Source organism: Argentina silus (genome assembly GCF_951799395.1).
Source record: "Argentina silus genome assembly, chromosome: X".
Classification (NCBI taxonomy): domain Eukaryota; kingdom Metazoa; phylum Chordata; class Actinopteri; order Argentiniformes; family Argentinidae; genus Argentina; species Argentina silus.
The window spans coordinates 17,439,684-17,459,340 of record NC_139653.1 but is presented as its reverse complement, the minus strand read 5'-3'; positions in this window follow the sequence as shown (position 1 = coordinate 17,459,340).

Below are 19,657 nucleotides of genomic sequence, written 5' to 3'. Positions count from 1 at the left end.
ATGAGAAGAGTAGATTTCCCCAAATGGTCTGTGTATTTCTAAACACTGTTGGCTCGGTTGGGATAGGATTGTGTATGAAACCATTTCACAGGTGCTTTGAAAACCAAAACCACCAGTTTTCCATTTCAAGATATACTGTGTCACAGAATGTATGATTCATCTTGTCATTGACTAGGTCTAAATATTGCTATTTTGTTCCAAGCAGTGGATCAACATTCCTCATGTAAGGCGAAAGGAGGGAATAACATAGGGTGCAAGGGGAGATGTGGAATAGCTTTCACAGAATTAACGTTTTCATTGCATTTCTTAGCTAATCCAAGTAACCCAGCATCTACAGTAACTTAATTGGGCTACATACCTCAATCCAACTGTCACCCAGTACTGGTCCCCCACAATTAGTACCAATAGTGGCCCAGTAATTACAGGAAGGTATCAGGGCCAGATATCACATCACAGAGTTGGCCCATAAACAAAATGTCAACTCTCACCCAGGGCTGGTTCCCCACATTCGGACCAGGTCTGGCCCATGTAGTGTAGTGGAAAACACCTTTAATGTGCCTGACATCATATCCCCTAACCAGAGATTTAGCTACCACATGCAGCATGCCACATGTACCTGTATTCCCTATGCATATCTTCAATGATAAATCATTTTATAAATGAGTGGACATCAGATTAAAACAAGTTTTGAGTTTTTTCCCTCAAGCATGAATGCATTGGATGCTGAGTGGAGAGGAAAATGGTGCACTTCAAAGGAAAAGGTGTGATGAACAGCAACAGGCTAGCTAGCAAGAAAACGAAGATGATTTGTGAGTAAACACAGCCTAAGTCTATGAAATTGGACCTGTCCCATGCCAAGAATAATATTGTAGAAACACAGCTAAGCTGAAAAATCAAGTTATAAGCAAAAAACGTGATGAAAAAAATGTATGCAGAGATTTGAAACTTTTCTGATTGCAGCTGATGTTAGTAGCAAAACAAGGAGAGAGCCATGCTACTGTACTATGCTGGATAGCAAGTGAAGGATATCTTTGAGACTTTGCCAGATAAAGGTAATATTGATGAAAGACAAAACAGTGAAACCACTTTATCATATTCGTTCAAGTACTTTCGTCCAAGTCACAATGTTGAGTACGAAATGTATGTATTTCACCAGTCAAAGCAGAATACAGGAACAGTTGGTGCTTATTCCACAAAATTAAGACACAGTTTGCCCAGACCTGTAAGTTTGCTGACGTGAACAAAGAAATAAAGTCTTAAATCATACTCAGTTGAACATCATCATATCTGAGGAGGAGAGCACATTGAGATGCAGACCTGACTCTTAAAGGCCTCCTTTGACCTTGCTCGAGCTTTTGAGTCTTTTGAAATGCAAGCCTCAGGCATGGAGAACAAAAGTGAAAGTGAGCAGGTAGTAGCAATATCAAATGCAAAGAACAAGAAATGGGCTAACTAAAGTCAATAACAGCTACACCTACTCAAGGCAGAACACAAAACAAAGTATGCAGGAATTGTGGAGGTACATTTCCTCATAAAGGTGGACAATCAGCATGCGCAGCAAGAGGACTTGTATGCAAGGCATGTGGCAGACTTAACCACTTTCCTCATTGTTGCCTGTCAAAACACCACAACACAGAACAACAGAGTTAACAAACGCAGAGAGTGCCACAACGCAAATCAGATAATCACAAACAGAGAGTGAGAACAGTTCAACCGGATGAAAAGAAAGCCACTCCAGTAGATCATGTGACTACTGATGAATATGTCTGTCACACAAGCCAAAGGAGTTGAGACAACCAAGGACAGAAATATGGATATCTGGGAAACCTATTGATGTCTTAATTGACATTGGAGCCACAGTGAACCTCCTCTATAGGAATGTCTATTACAAGGTAGAGTTGAAGATCACACTTGAACAATCCACAAAGATCTTACCTTATGGCATGCAGACACCACTACACCTCCTAGGTAAAGCAAATGTAGATGTCTCTGCCCATGGTAAATCCACACATGCTACATTCTATGTAGTATACGACAACTATAGCTCCCTGCTCAGTCACAAAACTGCATCTGAGCTAGGACTAAGACAGATAGTGTGCTCAACAAAGACTATACAACCTACCTTATCCAAAGCTGACAAGCTCAGGCTTTGCTAACCAGACATCAGCAGAGGCATTGGAAAGCTGAAGAATTTACAAGTCAAGCTTCACATTGATCAGAATGTCATGTCAGTCGTACAGCCGCACCATCGCAATGCCTTTCACATAAGAAAACAGGTGGAAAATGAATTGCAGTACCTAGAAGATCAAGGGATCATAGGGAGAAGGTCCAACACCATGGGTGTCTCCCATTGTAGCAATGCCCAAGCCTAAGATTCCAGAGAAGGTGCACATCTGCGTAAACATGCATCTACCTAACACTGCGGTCCTCAGAGAATGACACATCTCGCTAACAGTGGACGACATTGTGCATGATCTCAACGGAGGAACTATGTTCTCAAAACTACGATATCACCAGCTGGAACTTGCACCTGAGTCAAGACACATCACACAATTCTCGACACACGTTGGACTGAGAAGATGCACAAAACTCATCTTTGGAATCTCATCAGCAGCTGAAGTATTCCAAAACACAATCCAGACTGTGCTCCATGGAATCCCCGGAGTGAGAAACTTTAGTGATGACATCCTGGTCTACGGCTCCACAACATAAGAGCATGATTGTCTTCTTCGAGAGACTACACAAACAACCTGACAGTCAACAAAGAGAAGTGTGAATTCCACAACGTCGTTGGAGTTCTACAAATACATCTTCTCAAAAGAAAGCATCTCAGCAGACCCGAAGAATACTGAGGCGATCACACACGTCACTTCCTCAGAGTGAAGTACGCAGTCTTCTAGGAATGACCAACTACAGTGCATTCTTCATTCCTGTTTTCTCCTCAATCACCCAGCAACTGTGTGAACTAACAAAGAAAGACACTGAATGGTCTGGGAAACCAAACATACTGAAGTGCTGAACATGGTGAAAGATAGACTCATTAACAACCCAGTGATGAGCTACTTTCACCCAGACACAGAGACAAATGTCACTGTCGATGCCAGCCCAGTCGGTTCAGGTGCAATTCTCACACAGACCAACAAAAAAAGACAAACACAATGCACATTGTAGCATATGCCAGCAGAGCACTAACCCCAGTGGAACAGAGTCCTTGCAATTGTCTGGAGCTGTGAACAATTTGTTTCTCTGCGGTGCTCAGTTCAACATGATTACGGACCACAAGCACTTGGAACTTATCTTAAACAGTCCAAAGTCTAAGCCACCAGAAAAGACTATAAAAAAGACTCACGTTCAAAAGTAAACCAGTATTGTTTACACTATTAAATTTTTTTCATTTGAATACAATTGAAAGTATTGTTTTCTTTGTGTAAAGTAACAGTGAAAAATACATATTTACACATTTACTATTGTGAAAGTAATAACACAGACATCCATATGTGCCACCACAAGACCAGATCCGGCCCATAATTGTCTGCTGACTGGGTACACTTTCTGCATCATGTTCGTAAAATATTACTATGCCCAAGAAATTTGAAATGCTCATTATTATCACTTGGTCACTTATGTGACCATAGGACAAAATGTACATGTGTTTGTTGCTGGGATTTACCGCCTGCAGCCTTGGCTGATGTTGTTGATAATACTTTGAAATGTCTAAGATCTTTTACAGTGTCCTGCGTAAGTAATGGTACAGTGAAGCATTTTTTCTTTTTTTGGCTTTACACTCAATAAGTTTTGATTTTAAATCCAAAAATTACTATTCGGTTAAAGAAGAGATTGCCACCTAAAATTAGCAAAAAGTCTGCTTTATTGGGATAGAGATAGTAGAGATTGACAGGAAGGATGGGTGAGAGAGGAGGGATGACATGCAGGATATGTCGATGGCCGGAATCGAACCAGGGACCTTGCGATGATATGGTATGTGCCTTAGTGTGCTACGCCACTGAGCACCCCTCCCAGCTTTTATTTGATGGTATTTGTGTATATATAGGTTTCACCATTCAGAAATTACAACACTTTTTATGCATAGTCCCCCTGTTTCAGGGTACACAAAGGTGATTACACAGATTTATATAATGTCCAAATGAAGCACTAATGTTTAGTATTTGGTCGACAATCCTTTACATGGAATAACTATGTGAAGTCTATGACCCATTGACCCCACCAGCGCTGGGTATCTTCTCTGGTGATGCTCTGCCAGGCCTGCACTGCAGCCATCTTCAGTTGTTTGTTTTGAGGTAGTTTTGTCTTTTTAACAAACTGTCACCTGACCATCCTTTTTGATAACTAGTGGTTTGCACCTTGCAGTGAAGCCTCTGTAGTTCGGCTAGTGATGTATTCTGCAGATGGTAGTCTCTGACACATTCACGCCTACCTCCTGGAAAGTGTTCCTGATCTGTGAGAGTTGTTTCAGTTTTTTTCTCAGTTATGGTGAGCATTCTTCGGTCATCCACTATAGAAGTCCTCCTTAGCCTACCAGCCCGTTTGTGCTGAGTTTCTTTCTTTTTAAATGTTGTCATAAACTGTTGATTTTGGTAAGTCTAAGGTTTTGACTATGTTTTGTACAAATGGGTGAAACCAATCTGAAAAAAGAAAACTTTGAATTAAATCTGATAATCTGTACTTTAACCTCATAGTCTTATAGTTTCAAATAGTTTCAATCCAAACTGTTGGAGTATAGGGCTAAAAGAAGACAAAATGCTTGCCCTTCCAAAACTTATGGACGGCACTGTACATCACCAGCCGAATTCAGTAGTGGACGGACCATCTGGAGCAGCGGGAGAATTCCCGATGAGCTGGTGGATTGGCCGGTTGATCTGTGGGAATCATGGGATCAAAGTTGTTTTTAAATAATATCGGCACCCCTTTTAAAAAAGAAGTACATTTCTACCTCCTTATCTATACTTATTTAAACAATTACTATAATAATACACAGGTTTCTATTATAATTACCATTAATCCTGCTAATTTTAATAGACATACAATACCAGTCAAATGTTTGGACACACCGTCTCATTCAATGGTTTTTCTTTATTTTTTATTATTTTCTACATTGTAGATTAATATTGAAGACATCAAAACTATGAAGGAACACATATGGAATTATGTAGTAAACAAAAAAGTGTTAAACAAACCAGAATATGTTTTATATTTTAGATTCTTCAAAGTAGCCACCTTTTGCTTTGCACACTCTTGGCAAGGTGTGTCCAAACTTTTGACTGGTACTGTAGGTATCCCTGAGATATCTAACTGTCCTCCGTTTTCCCTCCCCTAAGAAAGTTGTCCCTATCCCGAAACTAAAACTAAAAGCCCTAAAATCTCCCATCCTGGATTGCCCCTCTTGTGCCATCGTCACTTTCCAACCGCTAAGTGCGTAACACTAAAAGACCTGAGGCTGGGTCATGGGAGGTACATCTTCTCTATGGTCACTAGCCGAAAAAGCGGATAGTCATGTTACAATCTGATTTCATAGTCACTAACATAGCAACAATAGAAAAGGGCAATGAACAACAACAAACAAAAAAGCTGACAAAGAAATTTAAATAAAAAGAGGAACAAGAAAAAATGAATAAATAAGAAAACAAAAAGGAAAACAATACCAACAAGTCAAAAACACCAGTCAACACAAACTACCTTGATAGTTACCATGAAGACAGCCACATTGGCCTCAACACCAGCAACAGCCACAGCACACCTGTAACCTATAATCTATCTCCAGCAAAGGGTCAGGCCAGTTCCGCGCCCACACACCCCCCAACATGAAGAAGGACATTTGGGTAGTTTGCGGTAGCCTGCGTAAGTATTAGCTACATCCAGGCTACTGCCACTGGCCTTTTTGGTCCCCGTTACTCAGTAACCAGGTTGTTATCTTCTCCATGATTTCCTGGGGATATTGTTCATTGAAAGTAAATAGTAAGTTGTTCCCTTCCTCTTTCAAGCCTTGCCACTTTCATCTTATAATGAGTGAGCCTTGCAACAATGGGTTGTGGTTTATTGGGTACCTTTCTACCAAATTGATGTGCCATTTGGAAATCCAGCTTTTCAAACTGCTCCACAGTCATCTTGAGTTTTTCTCTCATAAATGTGTTCACTTTACTTTCCATCGCTAGGTAGTTTTCTGAATGTACAACACTGGTCCCCAAACACTATCATGTTCTCCCTCTTCCACTCCCATTATAACAATATTGTGCCGCATACTTCTGCCATGCCATATGTCAGATTCAGTATTGCAGTTTTCATTTGCGTTTCTCTGTTGTAGTTTGGTCACTGTGGCTCAGAAGGCCTTGTTTTCTGTCTTTATCTCCTCTGAGTTTGTTATTGTATTCTACTGCAACCTTAAGGGACTCTATTGGCCATCACCTTGGGAGTAGATCAAGATTTTTTAGTTAGCTTATTCATACTCGCCAACAGTGCACTGTCAACATTAGAAATGTGGAAGGGAAATCCTCTTCCATTATTTCGCTGTTTGTGTGTTTGGTAGGCCACACTTCTTCGGTTTCACTAGAGGACAGTACTTCTCTTGTGCGCTTGGTTTGTTGACTTGCATATCATTGGTCAATAAAAAGCTTTAGCTGTGCTATCTCATCCAGGCATTTTAATTGTTTATTTGATGGCTAGTTTACCACACAAACACCGCTACCACCACCTGCGACTCTCATATCCCCACCCCTGACCATTGTTAACAAATGGGTGGGGGAAGTTGAAGGGGGAATTAAATATCTAGAACAAAATGTTTTTTTATTTTTAATAAATTAGCAAAAATGTCTAAAAACTTATTTTCGCTTTGTCATTACGGGGTATTGTGTGTAGATTGATGAGAATATTTTTTTTAGAATAAGGTTGTAACATAACAAAATGTGGAAAAAGTGAAGGGGTCTGAATACTTTCCGAATGCACTGTATATGCTACACCCAATGCATTGTGGTTGTTGAGATGTACAGCATGGCTACTAAAGTACCTGTTCCCCTGTTTCTGTGTCTGATTGCTAATACTTTCTAAACTAGCTTCAGCTACACAACAAAGTGGCGACGAGAATAGTGGTGAATTTAATACTTCTAGCGAAAATGAATCTGAAGAGGAGATGGCTCTGCTTTTCTTACAACCTCCTGCCGTTTTCCTGGACTGCCTGGGCGAACCGAAAATCGCATTTGATGCGTAGAAATAGTTGTTGTTAGAAATTATTTTCATGAAAACAGTTGCATTATAATGCTCAATAGCAGACGAGTAAATAAAGCTATTCAGTTCTTTATTTAGGGTGATTAAAATAATTGTATTTGATGCTCCATGTGCAAATCAATTGAATTAACTTGTTTTTTAATCATCTGATTCAGGAAACATTTATCTTTGGTAATCATTAACTTTTGATTGAGAAGTTGTTGATAATTGTATTTGATATTCCATGTGCAAATCAATTGAATTAACTTGTTTTTTAATCATCCGATTCAAGAAACCTTTATCTTTGGTAATCATTAACTCTTGATTGAGAAGTGTTGGAAATCATTATTATAAAAAAGAGTTTATTATTGCTATAAGAAAAATACATTACTGCAGTGTTCTAAATTTACTAATGTGATGGCCTGTTGATAAATGAGAGATGAATCAAGCATTAGTCCCATGGTACGTTGGATTAATACATGGAGAGGTTAGGGTCAGGTCATCAAGATGGATGTTGCAACACACGCATAACACAAGAATGATGTAATGGAAAAATACTAGGCTAGGAAAGGACAAATCAGAGTAGGTATGTGTTTTCTTCAGCAGGTCAACACGTTCCCAAGATGGAACGGACCGGCGTTATCTCTACCTGGAACGGATCGGGTGTCAGGGGCTGGGACCAGCCTAAGCGCACCAACAAGGGGTGAGCCAAGTCTAAACCACGGCTCCTCCCCAACCAAATAGCCAATCACAATCACTTTGTTTACTGTAAATGCTTTGTGTGACATTTTGAATGTATCCATTTTTGGAGGGTTGGTTACAGATTAACAGCTTGCTGACTGATTTTCTTCTCCAAAAGTGGTCCTTGTACAAGCCTGGAATTCTGACATATAAATAAATAGCTAAAAGTAAGAAGTAGTTTGTCCCAAATTTGGTGACCCCGATGTGATTTGAAGAGAAGCAATTGGACCGAATTGGACCGACGGCGAAGTCCGAGAGACGGAAGCTGACGGAGTTGATTTCTTGTAACCCCTCACCACTCACAGAGGCGCCAAAAACAAAAAGGTAAGCAGAAACCTGTTGTTATAAACCAAATTCTGCATAGTTAATTTTGAATACTGTAGACTGTGAGTGTGGAGGAGGTAAGAGTAAACCAACTACCAAATTTATAAATCTATGTATACGTAATGAAACCGTGAATGAAAATTTAACAATAAAAAACGTATATGTCAGAATTCTGTTGTTCTGGGTTAGAGGCCCTTCAGTTTAAAGTTCTGATGAATTCTATTGTTCTGGGTTAGAGGCCCTTCAGGTTAAAGTCCTGATAAATTCTATTGTTCTGGGTTAGAGGCCCTTCAGGTTAAAGTCCTGAGAAATTCTATTGTCCTGGGTTAGAGGCCCTTCAGGTTAAAGTCCTGATAAATGCTATTGTTCTGGGTTAGAGGCCCTACAGGTTAAAGTCCTGAGAAATTCTATTGTTCTGTGTTAGAGGCCCTTCAGGTTAAAGTCCTGATAAATTCTATTGTTCTGGGGTAAAATCCCTTCAGGTTAAAGTCCTGTAAATTTTGTTGTGTGTTAGAGTTAATCTTGTTATGAGTGGAGAGCGTATGGGACCAGGTTGTGTGAGTAAGTAAAGCATTGAAGCTGAGGGAGGTGAGAGCGTTTGGAGAGTAATTGTGTTTGAAGGCAAAAGAAAGTGACATACTGATGAAAACATATTGGTGTAAACTGTTATTGAAATTGTGCAAGAGCGTTCGCTACACTGTTGGTTGTTCAGTAAGTGGGAGGCCGGCCTCACCCTGAAAAGTTTTCTTTGTCTCGTTACTTCCTTAAAACAGAGCAACTAGTGGTTGGATCCATTTAATGTTCGAGCTCAGCAACTAGTGTTTTGGCTCCATCTAGTGTTCAAGTTCAGTAATTACTGATTGGCTCCATTTAATGCTCAAGTTCAGCAATTATTGATTAGCTCCATTTAATGTTCAAGTTCAGTAATTACTGATTGGCTCCATTTAATGTTCATGTTCAGAAATTACTGATTAGCTCCATATAGTGTTCAAGTTTGGAACTACTGCTTGACCCCATCTATACAGGCCGCTGATTGACACTAATTTGATTAAAATCAAAATTCATCCACACATGACCAGCATGGTGGAAAACTATGTGACAGAATGTGACACATGCAATGACCACGACCCAAAGATGGTCTACAAGTGCCCCATGGGAAAGTTCCCAGTACCAGACGCACTATTCAAGGACATCAGATATGGGTGCAGACAACAGAGTGAAAGGCTACAGATACCTACTAGTAATGGTGGACAGGTTCACTAAGTGGGTGGAAGCCACTCCCTGTAAAAAAGAGACAGCCAGCACTGTAGTCAAATGGCTAAGGAATGAACTCATTCCCAACCAGTATGCCACGGCACCAGATTGAAATGGCTAGATGCACTTCCCCTAGCACTGGTGTCGATGAGGAACTCACCAAACAGCAAAACACATCTAACGCCCCATGAGTTGTTGACAGGTCGCTCAAATGCCAGGTCCTCCAAGAGATGGAAGCCACCTGCCGTCCTTAGACATTTGGCAAATAAATTGCAATGACTACATGAATGCATTGACTAACTTGTCTCGAGTTTTGTCTAACCAGGTACGGCAGGTGGAGGCAGAGCCCGAGACCGCAACACCCAAGACTCCTGTGGTAAAGGTTTGGTTCACACCTTCATTTTTTTAATAAAAAACAGTTTATTTTTGGTTCACACCTTAAAAGGTGTGAAAGGAGGGTTTTGTTAGAAATCATTTTTATAAAAACAGTTTATTATTGCTATAAGAAAAATACATTACTGCAGTGTGCTAAATTTACTAATGTGATGGCTTAATCAAGCATTAGTCCCGTGGTACGTTGGATTAATACATGGAGAGGTTAGGGTCAGGTCATCAAGATGGATGTTGCAACACACGCATAACACAAGAATGATGTAATGGAAAAATACTAGGCTAGGAAAGGACAAATCAGAGTAGGTATATGTTTTCTTCAGCAGGTCAACACGTTCCCAAGATGGAACGGATCGGCAATATCTCTACCTGGAACGGATCGGGTGTCAGGGGCTGGGACCAGCCTAAGCGCACCAACAAGGGGCGAGCCAAGTCTAAATAGCCAATCACAATCACTTTGTTTACTGTAAATCAGGGGTCTCAAACTCAACTTACCTGGGGGCCGCTGGAGGTTGAGTCCGGGTGAGGCTGGGCCTCAAAAAAAAAGGGTTTCAAGTATTCAAAAAAAAAGTACAACTGATCCAATCTTCTCAATCTTTATTAATAACAGTTCAGAACATAGGCTTCTCTTACCTACTCCTTGCTGCCAGAGACCTGGCAGCGCTTCCTCTTACATAGCTGAGCCACATTTGGCTTGAGGGAGGAAGCAATTGAGACCCTCAGTATGGCTTGAAGATGCTCATCAGTAAGTTTGGACCTGTACTTTGACTTATTAAAGTTCATGGTGGAGAAGAGCTTTTCACACAGATATGTGCTCCCAAAAAGGCACATGGTCTGCTTGAACATCCTGGAAAGCTCAGGGAAGGTGGGGGGAAATTCTCTCAAAAATTGTCCAAGCTTGTCTGCTTTTCCACTCACCTCCCTAAACTTGGCTTTGAGTTCAGAATTGCACTGCAGGTCAATTAGCTCCATTTGAAGCACAGGAGGGGCATCTTGCACATTGAAGGAGAAGGGGTCAGCAAAATTTTGAAAAGTGGCTCTCTGTGTCTTGAAGTCTGCAAACCTGTGATCAAATTCCTCCTGTAGCTTTACAATGGCATCAGCATACTTCTCACCACGTTCGCGTTGGCTAACTTGTCAACAAACACCACCGGAAGCTGTCACGAGCCTGAGCTATGGTAGCCCATAAGTGATTAAAAAAAAAGAAAACGCCCAGGGCAACGACTCGGCAAAAAGGTGCGTGTGAGAAAAACGCGCGGGCCGCACTAACACTAAACTTTGATGTCAAGTAGGGGGCCACAAAATATCGCCGCGAGTTTGAGACCCCTGCTGTAAATGCTTTGTGTGACATTTTGAATGTATCCATTTTTGGAGGGTTGGTTACAGATTAACAGCTTGCTGACTGTGATTTTCTTCTCCAAAAGTGGTCCTTGTACAAGTTTGGAATTCTGACATATAAATAAATAGCTAAAAGTAAGAAGTAGTTTGTCTTCTCCTTCAAATAAAGAACACATTTTCACATTGTTCGAAAACTACTTGCTCGCTATCGGGGGAAATAATTTTTCTGCCGAGAGGAAAAGAGCCCTGCTAATTCACTGCTTAGGAACAGAAGGAAATTGAATCTACAGCACATTGCCTCTCACTGCTGATAACTACGATGGAACTGCGCTTGCTTTGAAAACGTTTTTCAGTCCAGAACTGAACATTGTCACCAGGAGATACCACTTCAGACAACAAGCCCTAGCTGTTGGTGAGTCGACGGACCACCATGTTGCAGCGCTGAGCTTCTTGCATACGTGAAAGACTGTTTTGACACTTGACAGGACATTGGTAATAGCTAGGCGAACTGAAAGTGCCATAACTAATGCAAAAATAATTGGACATGGTGATACAAAAGACGTTGCCGCCATTCACGTGGAAAAGAGGGACAGGCAAAAAGCTGGAAACGGAAACCAATTGATGAAAAGCAAGTGAATGCTTCTGTTAAATCCTGCCCTGCCAAATACTGTAAATGCAAAACATGTAGGAAAATAGGAGATTTTTTTTAGTGTGCAAATCCTCATTAAAGTCTGTTAATGAAGTGACTGCCTGAAGTTACTGTTTTGACTGTACAAAACGGGCCTACTGACATAGCTAAGCTAATGTACTGCTACTATTACTGCACCTACTACACAGACCTGTACTGTTAAGTTGCTAGTTGATACAGGGTTTGGACCCTGAGAGAGGGACCTTACGAGTTCGAGCCACCCCCACTGCAATACAGGTCAGAAGGAGTTTAACCTGGTATCATCTGAACCACTGCACCAGATTCCCGAGAAGACGAGATGAGGATGAGGATGGAGAAACGAGTGAGACCATGCAGGAGGAACAGAGACATGAAGAAGCAGGTACAGAGGCTGTACTGGGGCCGGAGACCCAACCCTCAGCTGAATGGGAGGGGCAGTCGAGCCTGGGAAACCCCAGGGAGGGGACCAGCACTATGCCTAATATTGATAATAGTCTACCTGCTGTGCCAAGCAGAGCACACCCAAGCAACAGAACCGACCCAGGGGGTAGAGCAAACACAGATGACAGGTAATCAGACCCAGAGCAGGAAGGGTACTTCCCTACTATCGACTTTAGTGCCCTATGTTGGGAACCAGACACTGATTATCCCTAGTCAGGAAACACCGCGACCAGAAAACATCCCTGTAAGAAAGAAAAATAGGGGAGTGTTTGTCCCCCTGGAAAGTGCCTTTACTAGAAGCAGGAAAACCAACAGAAATGGTAGAAGTGCTGAATCTGACACAACAAAAATCAGAACAACTGCCAACACACAGGTTAACACAGAAATACACTCACCGGCCACTTTATTAGGTACACCTTGCTAGTACCGGGTTGGACCCCCTTTTGCCTTCAGAACTGCCTTAATTCTTTGTGGCATAGATTCAACAAGGTCCTGGAAACATTCCTCAGAGATTTTGGTCCATATTGACATGATAGCATCACGCAGTTGCTGCAGATTTGTCGGCTGCATGTCCATGATGCAAATCTCCCGTTCCACCACATCCCAAAGGTGCTCTATTGGACTGAGATCTGGTGACTGTGGAGGCCATTGGAGTACAGTGAACTCATTATCATGTTCAAGAAACCAATTTGAGATGATGTGAGCTTTGTGACATGCGCGTTATCCTGCTGGAAGTAGTCATCAGAAGATGGGTACACCGTGGTCATAAAGGGATGGACATGGTCAGCAACAATACTCAGGTAGGTTGTGGTGTTTAAACGATGCTCAATTGGTACTAAGGGGCCCAAAGTGTGCCAAGAAAATATCCCCCACACCATTACACCACCACCACCAGCCTTAACCGTTGATACAAGGCAGGAAGGATCCATGCTTTCATGTTATTTACGCCAAATTCTGACCCTACCATCTGAATGTCGCAGCAGAAATCGAGACTCATCAGATCTGGCAATGTTTTTCCAATCTTCTATTGTCCAATTTTGGTGAGCCCGTGCGAATTGTAGCCTCAGTTTCCTGTTTTTAGCTGACAGGATCACCACCCGTTGTGGTCTTCTGCTGCTGTAGCCCATCTGCTTCAAGGTTCGACGTGTTGTGCGTTCAGAGATGGTCTTCTGCATACCTTGGTTGTAATGAGAGGTTATTTGAGTTACTGTTGCCTTTCTATCATCTCAAACCAGTCTGGCCATTCTCCTCTGACCTCTGGCATCAACAAGTCATTTTCGCCCAGAGAACTGCCGCTCACTGGATATTTTCTCTTTTTTGGACCCTTCTCTGTAAACCCTAGAGATGGTTGTGTGTGAAAATCCCAGTAGATCAGCAGTTTCTGAAATACTCAGACCAGGCCATCTGGCACCAACAACCATGCCACGTTCAAAGTCACTTAAATCACCTTTCTTCCCCATTCTGATGCTCGGTTTGAACTTCAGCAGGTCGTCTTGACCATGTCTACATGCCTAAATGCATTGAGTTGCTGCCATGTAATTGGCTGATTAGATATTTGCGTTAAAGAGCAGTTGAACATGTATACCTAATAAAGTGGCCGGTGAGTGTAATATATAGTGCCCTGCATAAGTAATGGGACAGTGAAGCAAAGACAACTGTCTTTGTGTTATTTCTTGTTAGTCAAACAGCGAACACAGATACAGAATAAGTATCATGAGTATGGTATTAATAGAGAAATTAACAGAGATATTAATACATACTAGATAAGAGAAGTGCAAACAAAGCATTAGTACATTTGGTGCAGAGAACAGGGAGTAGGGCCTTGAAAAGTACGGCCTTGTGGATACACATCTGTGTGTGGTAAGTTCAGATAGGAACTTGCCTGTTTGTCACATTACCATATTAGGAGTTGCTTTTTCTCTCTTTTCTTACAGATATTAAGGTCATCTAAGGATACATTCGTAAATTTCCTTCACAAAAATTAGCACTCATGTTTAGAATATAAACATTTGGTCCATAATCATTTGCATGACGTTTTGCCTCATGTCTCTTATTCAACAAATTAAATGCATGTTTGATAGGATTAAAATCTGGAGATTGATTTGGCCAGTAAAGAACTTTACACTTTTTGGCCTTAAAAAAATCTCTAGTTGTGATGACAGTATGTTTTGGGTCATTGTCCTGCTGTATGATGAAAGTGCCATCCGATGAGTTTGGAGGCATTTGCTTGTACTTGGGCTAACAGATGTTTCTGTGCACTTCTGAATTCACCCTGCTACTGCCTTCTGAAGACAAGTGAAGACAAGTGTGCCAGTTCCAGTGGAAGCCATACATTCCCAAGACATAACACCCCCTCCAACATATTTCACAGATGAGGTGGTATGCCGTGGATATTGGGAAGTTCCTTTTTTCTCCACACTGTACTCTTGCCACACTATGTTATTCTTTGTTACTTTCATCTGTCTACAAGACCTTTTTCCAGAACTCTGCAGACTCTTTTAGATACTTTTTTAGCAATCCGTAACTTGGCCATCCTGTTTTTGTGGGGTAAAACTAGTGGTTTACAGTGTAGCCACTGTAGTTCTGTTGGTGAAGTCTTCTTTGCATTGTAGTCTCTGACACATTCACGCCTACCTCCTGGCGAGTGTTCCTCATCTGTGTCATCTTTGGGACAATTGTTTGGGTTTGTTTCTTAATCATGGTGAGCATTCTTCAGTGATCCACTGTAAGATTTAGACTGTTAGGAAACAGGCTAATCAGGCCAACCATTTGGAACTTGTTTTCACAACATCCTGTGATGGTGAGTGATCAAGTTAAGTGTGACAAGAACTATCAAACCAACTAACATACAGATTGGTATAACATGAAGATGTTAATGCTTTGTATATTGCTTCAGACTGGGTGATAGATCAAAGGGTAACTCACTACAAGAGCTGATGGAAAACCCGGCTCTGGCTCAGACCACAGGGCTGGACCTAAAGTATGGACTTGCTCTGCTGCCTGATTTACAAGTAAATTATTCCTTAAACACAGACGTTGTTACTGTCCTTTATTTTCCTTGGCCATTTGCGATTTCTGAGCTCACCAGCGCTTTCTTTCCTTTTATTGATGTTCCAAAGATATTTCTGAAATTTCAGCCTCATAATGGTTTTGTTGACTTTCATGGACAATCTCTTAGGTCCTCATGTTTACAGACACCAATAGCAGACTCCAAAGGCAAACACAAAGACTAGATATATAATATAATATAATATAATATATAATACTAGACATTGAGAGCTCTCTTATGACTGCACAAATGATGTGACGGAACACACCTGATAACAGAAATACCTCTTAAGCCAATTGTCCCATCACTTTTGGGTACCCTGAAATAGGGGGACTATGCATAAAAAGTGTCATAATTTCTGTATGGTGAAACCAGTATGTACACAAATACCATCAAATAAAAGCTAATCTCTAGTTTAACCTCACAGTAATTGTTTGATTTCAAATCCAAACTTGTAGAGCACAAAGAAAAATGCTTCACTGTCCCATTACTTACGCAGGGCACTGTATTTCTTGTTCATGTCTGGACTGATGATGATGAGAGGACTGCGTAACATGAACTATAAGAGAAATCTAAGCTAGCTACAGACAGTGAAGATCTTCAGAGCAACTGCTTGCTGTAACAATTGTTTTCGTGAAATAAATAATTATTAACCAGGATAAAATGTAGTTGTGTTATCACTACAACTATGAAGGTTTTAACTACTGCTCTGTGTTCTTATTGTTTAGGTTTGTTTGTGCTTGAATGGAACACAGAATAACGTTTTTAGTTCCCAGCTAGCTATATCTATTTTCTTCTGATCAGTAAGGACATGTATGAAATATATTTTAATTGTGAAAACGTGTTCTTTATTTGAAGGAGAAGACAAACTACTTCTTACTTTTAGCTATTTATTTATATGTCAAAATTCTAGGCTTGTACAAGGACCACTTTTGGCGAAGAAAATCACAGTCAGCAAGCTGTTAATCTGTAACCAACCCTCCAAAAATGGATGCATTCAAACAGTCAAACAAAGCATTTACAGTAAACAAAATGATTGTGATTGGCTATTTGGTTGGGGAGGAACCGTGGTTTAGACTTGGCTCCATCCCTTGTTGTTCACGGGCTGGTCACACGATTCGTCCCATCTGCGGAGTCAGCACCTTGTTAGAGATAAGATACCTACTCTGGTATGTCCTCCCTAGCCTGGTACTTTTCCACTATAGCTCTTTGTGTAAGCGTGTGTTGCAACATCTTTCTTGATGACCTGGTTTAACCTCTCCATGTATTAATCCAACGTACTATGGGATTATAATGCTTGATTCATCTCATTTATCAACAGGCCATCACAATAGTAAATTTAGCACACTGCAGTAATGTATTTTTCTTATAGCAATAATAAACTGTTTTTATAAAAATAATTTCTAACATAATACAACAGATACAAAGTTATATAACAATGTTCCAACCCTTTGCTCATAGTAGCCTTCCCTAACTAGCATAAGGGGTAGCTAGCTAGCTATAGCTAACTTGGTTTGATAGCCATCATTGCACAATCATAGTCATTTGAACAAATTGCAGTTCATTTTTTATTTCACAATTCATTGAGCCATTACACAAATAACATTTTGATCTAAGGCAGGATCAATGTTGTCACAGCCGTTTTCCATAGTAAAAATTAAGTGGTGCGCATCATCTTACCATGTACAGTATGTACAGTAGCAGAGCTATGTTCCTCTTTTGAGTCAGAAATGCCAATCTATTGTTCGGGTGTTCATGGTGAGTCTTATGTGTTTAAGAGCTGTGAGCATAATGTTGTACAATTGTTGACTAATCAAGAATATTTTCATATGAATCACATGAACATTCTGCATCCCCATGAAAAATATATAAGGGTCCTTTCCATGCTACCCTCACTTTAAGTGTTGATGAGTGTATGGTTCATGCTACCCTCACTTTAAGTGTTGATGAGTGTATGGTTCATGATATAATGTTCATCGATTTCTTATGTCATTGGACCACCCAGTCGTCAGTTTAAGGCCAATACACTTGAGCAAAATAAGGGTTTGCTCATGGGAGTGGGGAGTTGTGCCCCTCTTTGTCCAATCAATTTTTTGCCACATGAACGCTAATTTCAGAACTCGTGGCTAAAAATATACAACATATACTGTAGCATCTCTTTAAAAATACCCAAATGATTTAGTACTGAAGTGTACTTAGAATAGATTATTTGAGATGTACGTTCAACACACTTAAAATTTAATCTTAGTTCAATTTAAAGCTACTAATAGCTAATAGCATGAAGTATAATAGAAGTGTGTTAATAATGTGTCATTGATATATCCTATGTATACTAAAAGTACCCTTCAATTAGATTAGAAGTATTTATGCTTTTTAAAATATTTAATATTCAACTTCTATTTATTCATATAGTCCCATTGGGGCACATGTTACCATGCAACTTAGTAACTCTTGCAACAGGTCAGCGACCAAGCAAGGAGGTCCATGGGTTTAAGACTTTTATATGGGGCTAAATGTGTAATGGCTGTTGTACGTAGGCAGAGGACTCAAATGCATGACTCGGGGACAAAAACTTCAATCCAATAGAATAGTCTTTACTATCAAAAAAGGTTCGGTACACAGATAGGCAGTCAATGGGTAGGCAGATAATCCAGGAAGGGGGTAGGCAAAGCAGGGTTTGGTACACAGGTAAGCAGTTCAAAAAATCAGGCAGATGATCCAAAAAGGGGTAGGCAAAAGGCAAAGTCAGAAAAATTATCAGAGATCAAAATAACCAGGAATACTCAACACTAGGAAAGAACACTGGAACGCTTGACACAAAGTACAAAGACGAACTGGCACAGAGAGAGGGAACACACAAACTAAATGATGAGGACCAGGTGAAGCCAATCAGGGCGGGGTAGACAATCACACAGGCGGGAAATACACAAGGGCAGGTGGTGAAGTGTCTGAAACAAGAGACAAGGTGAGGAACACAAAAATAAACAGGAAACAATAAATGAATAACATGAAACAAAGACAAACTAAGGAGCAGGGCGAGACGTTATAGAATAGCATACCCTATCTTGGCCTTTATTTTAAGTTATGGTTGGCAACTAAATACACATTTAGAGATAGCAGCCAACTAAGTGTACATAAGGTAGCACTGTTAATACATAATCCAATCTTAAAATGAGCATTGAATCCAATTAATAACGGAACCGTAAGTTTTTGAAATAAAACAAAACTTAAATTCCAGACAAGAATGCTGGGTAATATATTAAATATACTAAAAGTATATTAACATTATATTCTAAACATACTTCATAACATATGGTTTTATTGGGATTTTTTCAGGATATTCTACCAATGTTCTGTTCCAAAGCTGTAGCCAAAATGGTTTACTCACTGTCCCAGATGACCAAGATATCTACTTGCCAAAACTGAGTTTCTAATTGATCCCATTAGAGGAATTGTTTGTTAGAAGTAAAACGTATATATTTCTTTATAAATATGGGATTACACATCCTTGCAATACAAGTATCTTTAAGTATACTGAAGTAGTCTACACACATAACAATCAAGTATACTTTTTGTAAGATACTCAAGTGCATACTGTATTTAAGGACATGACAATGAAGTATACGTTATGCAAGTATACTGAAGTACAATTAAAATTACATGAAATTCTAGTATACTAAAGCACAAGTGTAAGGCCATCAAATTAAAGTGTACTTTGAGACCACAGAAGTACAAAGTCAGTACAACTTTAGTGCACTTTAAGTAAGTATAGAAAAACATGAATATATTTTAAGCATATTATTTATACTTTAACACACTTAAGTATACATTTTTTAGGACTTGGGATGCTGGAAGTGATATTTGTCAAAATGTATTTGCTGCATATACAGAAAATACTGAGTGGGGTTTTAACATCAAAGGCTTTTGACATCAAAGGCTTGAATTTAATTGAATACATTTGATTTAAATGAATTTACTGTAATTAGGTCCTAGGTTAATCTCTTCAGCAAACAAAAAAGGATAACAACAAATCCACTATGAAAGCAGACGTTGAATGTGCAAAAAGAAAGGCAAGAATAATAAAAAGAAGCAATTAAATGTGAAAATGTCACAAAATTCTGTTACAGCATGGTGTGGTTTGTGAATCCTTTCCAGGTTGTGTCCTGCTTTAGACCTGCAATGCTGATTTCAAAATTGCTTGGCATCCATGCATAAGAGCAGTACTTATCACATATATG